The sequence below is a fragment of the Polyodon spathula genome, chromosome 3 (assembly GCF_017654505.1).
Source record: "Polyodon spathula isolate WHYD16114869_AA chromosome 3, ASM1765450v1, whole genome shotgun sequence".
Classification (NCBI taxonomy): Eukaryota; Metazoa; Chordata; class Actinopteri; order Acipenseriformes; family Polyodontidae; genus Polyodon; species Polyodon spathula.
Window position 1 is genome coordinate 85816439 of NC_054536.1, and position 12263 is coordinate 85828701.

The 12263-nt window shown below is 35.8% G+C and overlaps 1 protein-coding gene across 1 annotated transcript in view; it reads right to left on the minus strand.

Annotated features, from left to right (window-relative positions):
* LOC121313551 (calcitonin gene-related peptide type 1 receptor-like) overlaps positions 1–12263 on the minus strand; it is an 88335-nt gene that overhangs the window by 54568 nt on the left and 21504 nt on the right. The gene's annotated exons all lie outside the window — the stretch shown is intronic.

The following is a 12263-nucleotide window of genomic DNA, read 5'->3' on the forward strand; positions in this document are numbered from 1 at the left end:
TGGACAGACAGTTTTTCGGTGTGTGCACTGCTTTTGCTGTAAGATAAGTTTTTTTTCAGTGTGAGAAATAGATTACTTTTAAAACAGGAAATATATAGTGAACTTGAATAATTAAAGAATGGAAAAATGAATGCTTTAGAAGGCAATAATATTGTGGATGAGGCAGCGAAAATCTTAATTTCACCGCCACCAAAATATATAATAAAACAAGTCAACATATTAAATTATTCCTGCAGGAGCTACAACAAAGCAAAAACACAGACAACTTTAAACTCAGTGGCTTTGATAAGCATCCCCAAAGACAGAACTAACACAGTGAATGCTGAAAAAATTATAGCAAAGAATGAGTGCAGAGAAGCCAACTTTGGGTGTGATAGGGAATGTTTTCTACATTCGTCATCTTGTACACTACAGAAGACTGTTGAAACATGTGTTTCCATTTCATGTAATTTGTGTCCGAAGCAGTAAATAACTGTAAAACTTACAAAAAAAAAGGCTTTAGGTAGGGTATTAAAGCTAAACAAATATTTTGCAGATAGATTTTTTTGTGTATTTTATATATATTTTTTCTGTTGTAAAAGCAGCCACTGGGCTTTATGCAAGTACAAGCTTGGTCTCTTGCATTTTGTGATAATTCTGTATTACAAAATATATCAAGTAGACTACTAGTATTACATTGACATATCAAGACCTGTTAAAATATCTTTCTGTTCCAGGCCTTTTTTACCTTTTAAAACCAAATAATCTTACTTTTTTTAACAATAGGCATGCTTAAAATGTAATTCATCCTGCAAAGCTATCATTTAATTTAAATGTATGCAATTTAGCAGTGCTTAATTTGTACAGAGAGAGGTGCCGGGGCACAAACAGTGACAATACCGTTCTTAAGAATTTCACATTCAAAATCATGACAAGTTTATTAGAGTCGTGTACTACTAGGGCTATAAGTTGATTGGCCGTGCTATATTTCTGTCAGTGTTATAATTGGTAACACAATGGTATCATGTTTACTGTATATGAGTTTGTGTGCAGTAATAGCGGTTAAAAACTGCTGTTTTAGTTAGACAAAAAATGATAGGTTTGACTGTTTTTTTGTAGCTTCGATGTCTGTGACTTTCTAGCTTACCCTAATATCGTAGGGGTATATATTGCTTTTATCCTAAGCAACATATGCAGAATATGTTCCTTCCTCACCGACTCCTTCACACAGCTTAGTTGTAATCGTTCTCAAACGTAATTATTTACTGTATTTTTTTTTATTTTCTCTCATTTGAATTTGCTCTTATTACTGTTCTATTGATTTGTATAACTGCTATTATCTGTAATATTATACTTTGTAATGTGATACTTTATAACAACTGTAAGTCACACTGGATAAGGGCATCTGCTAATAAATAAATAACTAAATAAATATAAAATATACACCATTGGTATTGCTTGATTGGTCTTCCCCTCAACAAGACGATTGTTACCTCCAGGGTGCAGTGGCATTGTAGCCCCCTGTCGATAACAATATCTTCATCAGGTCAATAATTTTCCACTAAAGCATCCCCATAGCATGATGCTTCACATTAGGGATGGTGTTACCTGGGTGATGTGCTGTGTTGGGTTTGCTCCAGGCATAACGCTTTGCATTTAGGCCAAACAGTTCCATTTTTGTTTCATCGGACCACAGAATCTTTTGCCACATCCCCCATGCCTTTTTTGCAAATTAGAAGCATGATTTTACATGGGCCTTTTTCATGAAATTGATTTGTTTTGTTCACCAAACCCAACCAACCCACCCCATTTTTTCACACATTGAAAGTAGGTTGTGTAAATCAAAGGACAAAAATCCCATTTAAGTGCATCAAGATTTCAGGTTGTAACACAACAAACTGTGAAAACATCCAAGAATTTGATATTGCCAATTAATGTGAATGTGGACTGATGTGGAAACGTAAATGACAACATGACATTGACGGTGAATGTAAACACAGAACAATTATAATTAATTTACACCATGTACCATCAATGTTTAAATGCCCTAATGTTCCAATTAAAATAATGTCAAATTATGTTGAAAGAAGGAATATCATGTTATGCTACAGTAACTACTGTATGCCTGACTTGGCAAGGAGTGACACCTCGTATTTACCATTAATTGACTAACAGTTGTATGATTATTCTGGTACAAACAAGGATCCAACCAAGCTGTTCTGTTTCAATATAAGAACTTGATCATTAATGGCTTGTCCATTTTTTATTTCTCAAGATTCATCTATGTTCGCCCACAAGCAGTATTTATACCTAGAATACTTGCTAATTATCTTCAAACAAAAATATAATATCATCTATTATCTCTTAGGCATAATATACATTGCGCTAATTATTATAAGAATACTATCATCATAAGTTAACAATATTTATTACTTGTATACATACCTCTAGGTACATCGTAATATTGATACTGACATAAGATATAGATATATATACTATATATATATATAATATATATTATATATATATATATATATATATATATCATCTTTTTGACCTGTTGATTTGATATTCAACTTAAAAATAGGGCAGTACTCAAAAGACAGACCCAGATAACCTGAGTAGCTTGAACAAATAATGCAGAAGTTATATAACAATTTAGTGTACACAGTAACCATGGAAACTTTACTTTATGCCAATATAGCAAGTTAATTTTGATTAAGGAGAAAAAGTTGATTTTCATTACTTCATCTTTTTAACGAGTTTTACTTTGTTTCGAATTTGAAATGTTAAAAAAAAAAAAAAATACAATTATTAATTTAAAGTTCTTTATTTCATGTATCTGTGCCAAACGTACATTCATCTTAGTCGTGTCTCCTTTAATCTTCCCAGTTAGATAATTAGTAATTTAAAGTTACTACAGGACTGGAAACGAGGTGCACGTTTTAAATAAATGCTAAGTTTTGTAACTGTTCCACATGAAGATACAATACAGTTCAGTACATTATATGAACATTGTAAATACATTAACATTACTAATTGGATAGTTCTACTCATTATAAATAATGTATGCAAAATCAACCATTAAGGGTCAGTCAAAATTACAGTAATGTATTCTGGCTATAGATGTCACCCCAAATGTAGAACATACAGCATTGTTGTAAAGTAATGGCAATACCTTTTTATGATTAAGAGTAGTGTTAATCTTCATTTTCACATGTAGTATATAACTATAAGGGCATTATTTGCTCCTGTGGGTAATTACTTTGTATCCTCTCACAATGTGAATGTGTAGGACATGTTTTTTTTTTTTTTTTTAATGATTTAAATGTGATTAGAAAATGTATCAGAGACTTTCTTGTACCTGATTGGTCAATATGAGGTCCTTAATCTCTGGTAAAGGACCTTAAATGTTATCTTTCAAACTATGTTTAATAATCGTTCCAAATCAGTAAGGCCCTAGTATCCTTTAAAAAGCTTCCCTATGCTAGCCTTAGATCCTCTTATGAAACATTAACAGATAAGGCTGCTTTAAGACCATCTCAAACTTACAACTAAACATTTCGTATTATGCTTTAGTCTTAGACAGCAAGGAGAAGATGCACATGAAGTCAAACTAGGGTTTGGACCAATTAACTTTTATTTATGGTAAATGGAAATGATTGTTGACTAAAAAAAATTATAATAATGAAATTCCAGTAGTTTCAAAGGAGACCTTTCTATCCACGGCAATATAATCAAGCCTTCTGCTTCTACAAAAACATTTGACACAGCAGTTAATTTTTATTACTGGAGTTTTAGTATATAAGACTAACCTTGAATGTGGTCCATCACAGAAATTAAAATAGACTGACCATCAATCATATTACCCAAGCTCAGGAAATATTCCATTTGAATACTAATGCATATGATAAGGCACAATACACTTCCTTACACGTTCTAACTAACAGTACATTTACACACTCCTTTCACCTCTGAAAATGACAAGATATGACTGGATTCTGCTTACTGGTATGTTTTGTTGCACTTTTTAGCTATTTTCAATCATAGCCATCTTTAGTGGAAGCCAAACCATCACCCAAATGGTCTTATCCCACGTGGCAGGTCATGTGTGGAACTAATCTTAGAGCAGACCATGGGTCAATTACAATTTGAATTGTGCAATTTGTAATTACCGAATTTAAGATGCAGCCCAAATTTCCCACCCTCAATTTGATAAATAAAAAAAAAAATCTAATAATTCTGCATTTACAAAGATACAACCTCAATTACGTAAATGTAGGCAGTTTGCGGCTGTCTGCTATCACAAAGAGCACTACAGTTATGTGCTGCTTCTCGTTACTCACACCTGTTATTCTCAAAATTTGAGAACTGTGGTATTGCTTGGCATGTTGAAAAATACAGCAGTCTGATCAGCATTTCGGATCTGTCCAAGGTGGTAGTGTTTGTTAGAAACGTTGAAATTGTAAAAGCTTGAACTCGGTTCTCGCCAAGATAAGCACCAACTAAGATGTAGCTTTACAGTAAACTGATGTGATCCATCTGCGTCTCCATCCATTTGTGTTTCCTTCCATCTGATGATGTAGATATCCTACTGCCTGGTGTTGATGGCTGAAGTGTAATGCTGACTCCAGAGATCAGCTTATTTTGCCTCCCCAGCGCATCAGCACACACAACAGCTGTGATGCTGGCTCCGGGGATCAACCACAGTTCGGTTTCCCCAGCACATTAGCATGACAACCGTCTTGATTCAGCTAAGTAGGGTACTTCTCTGGGGTCTTCAAGTGGGCACCTTCTGTCCTCAGTGTTTCGTTGACTAGCCCAAATTCCATCCTCGCTGTTCCGCTTCAGCGGCTAGTTGAGCATACCACAGTTTTTTCTTCTCATACACCTCAACTACAGCACTCTCCCATGGCACTGTTAACTCTACCAGGTGAACAAGGTGTGCTGATCCAGACCACAAGACAATATCTGGTCGAAGGGTAGTGGTGATAATCTCAGGTGGAAAAATAAGCTGTTGACCAACATCTGCCAGCATTTTCCAGTCTAGCAGCTTCCAGTTGTCCTGGGTTTTAACGCCTTTTCTTGGCGGTTGCTCTGGGTGGAGGAATGTTGCATTTTGTGTGTAATGTTTTGATGGAACTTGTGGCAACTTATTGGTGATGTTACGCTTGTCATCCAATGCTAAGGCCAAACATTCCAGCACCTGGTTATGACGCCAAGTAAACCATCCTTGGCTAAGACCCAACTTACATCCTGTCAAAATTTGAATTAATGTTGCAGGTGATGAACACAAAGGACATGAGGGATCCTCTCCCACCGAGAGGTTTAGGTTCTGCAGTGATGGTCTAACATCACATGTTGATCTGATGAGGAAACTGATCCTGCTCTGTTCCATTGTCCATAGGTCTTACCAGCCGATCTTGCGTTCTTCCACACTCTCCAATCTCATCCATTCTCCCTGCTTGACCTGGGAAGCGGCCTTTACGCACCTCATCCTCTCCTCCTGCTTTTACACCTCACAAGTTGAACTTGCCCCATGATATCACCGATTCGAATGGCAGCCTTTCCATGGCTTTCTTTGCTGCCCACTTTCCTCCAGTTTTTAACACAGGTGCTGCCTCCCTTACGAATTTGTCGCGTGAATCTACTAATGTGATTTCCAGTCAGACCTTGGCGCACTTAAACTCCTCGATTATAGCAGAGATTGGTAGCTGAGCTTGAGCAGTTTGGTACATTTTTTTTAATTTTCTAATTGTGGTGGCGATTCGGAGAGCCTCGTAACAACGATTAAAAGTATTGCTTGATTTTTTTTTTTTTTTATACAGTAAACAATATCTACCAAAATAGTGCAACACCAGTATTATAGATAACTTTGCACTCACCTGCACTCTTTCATTTAACATTTTGACAGCAGATAATGATTCTATTTGTTTAATATTTCTTGCTTTACACTGTCCCGCCTCGCCAGAGACTCAGAAAGCCAATCAGCTGCTGTATAGGTCTGATTGATGGAAATGGTTCTCGCAGGCATGTGTGTGCTTTTGGTAACAACTAAGTAAAACAATTCAATTAATTTAGCGTCAGTTCACACAATTTACATTGAATTTACTGAATACATTGCAGTTTAGAGAGGGGAGTTACAAAACCTGATTTTCCTTAAAGTGACCCGAGATTCTGGAGCCTGTTGGCAACTTTACTCTCAGAGTATGTGGCAAGTTGAAATATCATTAAAGAAAACAGGGGGATATTGCAAAGATGCAGCTTTCCTTTCTTGTAAAGATAAAGTAAATGATTCTGTATTTTGACATTTCTGTTGTGGGGGGAGGAGGCTAGTGGTAAATTGTTTATATTTCATACTGAAATCATATTCCGGGATTATTTGGTAATAAAAATAACTAAAAGGCTCAAAACTATAGATTGTGCAAGTTTTGTAAGCAGCTGCCAGTCAGTTTTTCATTCAACAGTTTCCTTCAGTTTTCTTGACAGTTTTTTTTTGTAGATTCGGTTCGGTATTCGGACGAATCTTTTGAGATGGATTCGGTATTCAACGGAATCCCAAAAATCCCACCTCACCGCTGCAAAAGAATTGAACATCCTCTGACCCCACATTCACATGCCAAATCTAAGCAACAAAATGTTGCCAGGCTACAGCACATTGTATTTTTTTTTAAACTTTGGGTGGCGGTAACAAACTGCTGAATCAATAAAAATTTAAAAAAGCAGGTGCCCAATGACTAAACTGAACAAAATGGTCAATGGAAAAACAAATGTTAAGTTCTCTTTATCTGCTCATTCTACAGATAGATAGCTCTCCAAATACACATGCAAATGTGATCAGCAGGAAAATCAACAGAAGTTAAAGCAGATGGTTTCATCTGACCTCCTACTTCCATAACCTCCACCTCACCTTTGGCTTCTTCAGAGGAGCCGACTCCTTCCCTGCTTATCTCTCAGCACTGGATGAACAATCGTTGGTAATAACATTTTGTTTTTAAAGGTTGCCCTGACTGAATGATGAACAAAGTGCTCTTTGACAAGTTCATGTTAAATCCATGTTTCTCATTTCTACTTTCACAGCCTCATCATAATTAATAATACAAAAATAGTACCATATAACCTACTAAAGAGGAATTATTCACCTCACAGAATACTGACAAAGAACACTTTCTGTTTTTTACTCATTGATCCTCCATCTACAGCACTCAATTTGAAAAGATTAAAAAAAAGATAGCTTCCACAGCAGTTTTGTTAGAAATTCAATTTAAACTTTAAGTTGGAGTTGTGAACCAGGAACGTATTGATTTTTCAGGTAATTCTTTTCATTCCTTCGTTTTGTTATGTGAGTTCTGTTTATTGCACATGCATATTTTTTTGACAACTGCACACATTTGTTTGAATTTAGTGCACTACTGACATCAAGCACATATTGTTCCTAAAAGTTTTTAAAATTAGTTTAAGAAGAACACTTTTTAAATGTAATATCAGCATAGTTTTTCATACTTGGTATGGCTTTACATTAGCATAGTAATATGATTACTCAAAAGCTAGCTTCATAACCTTTCACAAACCCACACACACTATATGCACTGCTTCACTATGTGCAAACCATAAACTGAATTAAAACATTTTAAAGTATAAAAATCAGCTTGTGCATGCAAGTGCATTGTAATAGGGTAGCGAAATCGACACAACGGAGAAGGCCTGAAGGGTATCATTACTCATGTGTAAATCACACTAATGTGAGTCAATAAAACTTGATCAATCTCAAAACAATAATGCCCACTCTGAACACAACATGTGCCCAATATATTACATCCAAGGAGTTTTCGATCACACACTTTTGATTAGCAGGTTACTTATTGGTCAATATTTTGATATACACATTCTTTGGTACATTAGACAGGTTGCTGTGCATTGTTGTTGCATTCCTCAATATATTGTACATTGTTTTTATCTCAAGACTAACTGTTAATTTCAGCAAATTAACGTATTTGACTGTAAAGAGCAAACTACAGACCATCACAGATCATATACTCTCCAGAGAAGGATTTACGTTACAAGAGAAAAGCACGTACAAATTTGACTTGCAGATGCTGGATTATTTGGCACTAGCAAGTACTTAATTTGTCAACTACAGCATCAGCTGTCTATTACAAATCATGAAATACCTATGGAGACATTTTGAAAAAAATAAGATTATTATGAAAAATGTGTAATACAAAGTATCAGCACTGCAAATTAAATCTCCTCTATTTCAGAGGCAAAGCAGATAGAGTGGTTTAATGGTGATAGTCCCTATACTTGAGCACTGGTACTGCACTAATGTTACCCTTAGCTGGGGGTGAAATACAGCTTTTAAGTGGGCTAGCTTTGGGTCTTTAGGGATCACATGTGGGCACATGAGTTAGGGAAGTATAAATATCAGAGTATGATAGAACTCTGGAGTTTGAGAAGACTATAATTCTGCCTGAAACACCAATAAGGCACATTTAGATTAAGCATTTTCTCTACCTGTTCTGGGAGATCAATGCTCACAATATTATTCATGACAGCACTTTTTTCATTGTTGCAGATTGGGTGACATAACAAATGCATTTAGCAGTTTGCATCTGCAAAGAAAGGTCACTCATTTACAGAACCCTAGTTCACATATACAGTAATTGACACATACCAATAACATTATAATGAGATCTTCCAAATGATCTAATACCTGTTCTTTGTAAAACATGATTGAAAGCATGAATGAGGCTAGTTTGACTAGCTACATGTGTGAGGTTCATACACACTTCAGGAAAATCAGCAGTCATTGAATGTTGGATTTAAATAAGGCTTGCTGTCCTTTGAATAGTTATTTTGTTATACATTTGACAAATAATCATCTGATTGTTTAAGCCAAGACACTTATCAATCAGACTTGGTCTTTTTCAGCCAGCAGATACCATCATTCTATTTTTAAAACCAGGGAACCATTTTGGTGTAAGCAGTATTTAAAGAATACAGGCAGAAAAAAAGCTTTGAAGACAACATTTTGACATCATCAAACTGTCAACAGAAAAACACCCTCTGCCAATATCACAACAAAGACCATCAAAGAATGTTAACGGCTGGTTTGAGAGACCCTGATTAGCACTAGTGCTAATTTGAGTCTGTAACCCAGCCGAGAGAAATGTTACATTTAAGTATTAAAAAGCATACGTGTGAGACAAGACAATTTAATACGGAAACATACATTTTGTAATACAGTAGATATCACTTTGATCATTTCCCAAGAAAACTAATTGCAGACATTTTAAAAGAACAGACTGTCAAATGAAATAAGTGGAGTTCATCTGACATATACTACCAATGCATTTAACATAGCACCATGAAAGCACCACACAATTTGGTTTTGGGATAATATGAATGCTTTTTTGTTTGTTTGTTGGTTTGATTGCTTTTCTTTTTTTTAATTTTAATTTTAATTATTAATATCTCGTGAAATGAGCTCGTATGTCTTCAAGGGAGATTCCACCTTTACAGAACAAATGACACCACTGATGATGACTTACCAAAGTCTCAGAATCCAAATCAACACACTGATTTTTTTTTTTTTTTACTCAGTGAAATTCATAGGATTTGGTTACACCTTTTACTTTCCTGTATTGATTGGCAGTCTGCCATTTTTTTATTATATTGGGTGCAGCTTTATACATTTATTTATATTATGCATAGATATTTATTTTCATAATCGAAGCCAAGTGTACAGAACTGAATCTCTCTTACACACATCCTGATGGCTCTAGAAACCACTATTTTCTTTCTGAGTTCAATATTTGCCTAAGTAGCATAGCCAATTACCACTACCCACTGCAATACCAGCACTATCCCATAGAAATTACATGTAATTGTCTTACAATTCTCTTGGCTTGCCTGTAACATTGGTTCACTAGTATTACAAACATGCCCACGACTGCTGCATGTCAGCTTCTGTCTTGGAGTGGTTTCTCTGAACTATTCTGTCAGGTTGAATCCAGGAATTAATAACCTGCACGACAACCGTTTCTCTTTGTAGCAAAAGTTTGGGTAATTAACAGTGAGGAATATGTTTTTGTAACAAATCAATTTTTCTCTCTTTATTTTGGAAAGCATTTTCAGGCTGATAAAAAAAAAAACAGACTGTCGATAATATGGCATTGAAACTGAAATATCCAGTATAAAATAATACTGCAGGTCATATCCACCAGCACTATGGCAGTCAAAAGATACCAAAATGCAAATCACGGGTGCCATCAGCATACTGTGTAGTGCAGGAAGAACAACATGAATATGTTTTCTCACATTTTGCTTATTTCTCCAGATCTATTAACAGATACAACATGTTTGTGGACTGTGGCATGTTTAGATCTGTACTGAAATATTAGTAGAATTGCATTCACAATTTTGGGGATACCATGGTTATTTAACAGAAAAAAAAGTCACTGGCTTCAGTATGTAAAAAGCAGCAGCAGCTACCCTTGACACAGATAAAAACATGCTCTCTATCTTCAGAGCTATGTCTTACCATCAAAAATATATACTTTTTTTTTTTATCACTGCATGTCATAACACTTAGATCAAGTGCTCTAACAGCTCTTCCTACAGCCTACCCCTGACTGGTCTTTCTGTAGCCTTTTACAGCCACATAAATAATGCAACAGATGACAACTCACCCTGTCACATTGTGTTACTCACATGAAGTATACAGCATGGTTAGCTTCTGTAAACCATATTACAGCATGGGCTGCCATAAAACCCAACTTTCACATGACCAATAACATAACTGTTATCTGTCAAACACTTTATTCATGAATTTCTATCAGACTCCCAACAAGCCAAATGCCATAAGAAGTTGAATGAAGTTGACAGATGAACTCAAACTTGGAGGACATATAGTCAATATGTCAATTAGTAGGAGTGTTTATAGAATTTGGAAATGAGCTGACAAAACCACAAATGGGTGGGGCCAATCAGAAGTGGACATGCTCACATCGAACGTTGAGAAGCCCAAAAGCTGTTGGTTAGAAACATATTTTTTATGTGACTACATCTCATCAATTTTGAATGTGACCAAGTCCTGCACACCACTACCATTAGCTTAAAGGGTTACAGAACACCCTTTAGTACAAGAAATGCAAGAAATGACAACCTACTGTATAGTGTATCCTGTGTTGCATGTATTCACACCTTACACATCATTTAGAGTCTTAAAAGTTTAAAAGTTTCTAGCCTTTTGTCAGCAGAACTCCTGCTAAATGGGTTGAGTATCAAAATATAGCTCCCGATGTGAGTGTAATAAAGCAGCTTAACTGAAATAACTTTTTGGTGTTAAGCTGTAATACTATTTTCTGTACCCTAAGTAGTTACAGTATCTCAGACATCAGCATTTAGATTGTATTAGCAGTTTCCTTTACTTTTTATATATCACCTCTGGTGTTTTCAGCACAGCTACAAATGGGCTCTAATCAATTTGCTACACCTGACAGTATGCTTCACACACATTTACAGATTCAATTAACCAGGACATTGGGACGGTACACATATTTTTGAGCATCAGGATCGTGGTCAATTGAAACAAAGAGCAGGCAAAACAGACAGGACAAGAAGAAAATGAAAACGGCGAGTGTGTACCAGACTGAGCAACAACAACATTACACACTGCAATAGAGCAAAAAAAAGACAGTCTTATTATCTGAACTGCAACCAACATCAGAGTTATGTGGTGAACAGTTTAAGGCAGGGCTTCTCAAACTCGATCCTGGGGACCCCCTGTGGCTGCTGGTTTTCATTCCAACCGAGCTCTCAATTACTTAACTAGACCCTTAATTGAACAGATCATTTGCTTAATTAGACCTTTTTACTTGTTTTCAGCTCTTCAACAGTTGCAGTTCAAGTTACTTATCAAATGGTATAAATGCTACCTTGAAATATGCAACTGTTCTTTAGCTGAAAACAAGTAAAATGATCTAATTAAGCAAATTATCTGTTCAATTAAGGATCTAGTTAAGTAATTGAGAGCTCGGGTGGAATGAAAACCAGCAGCCACAGGGGATCCCCAGGACGGAGTTTGAGAAGCCCTGGTTTATGGGAAATTATATCTTGAAAGCATTATTTATTCTAGATTACTATAGGCTAATCTGAACCAGTGGTAAACACACCCTTATTAAAACTGTATAAACTGCATGAACATTTAAGTGCTTTCTCCCACTTTAAAAGGTCTTAAAAGTTGACTTATGCACTGAACTGGACCAACTCACCGGACCAAC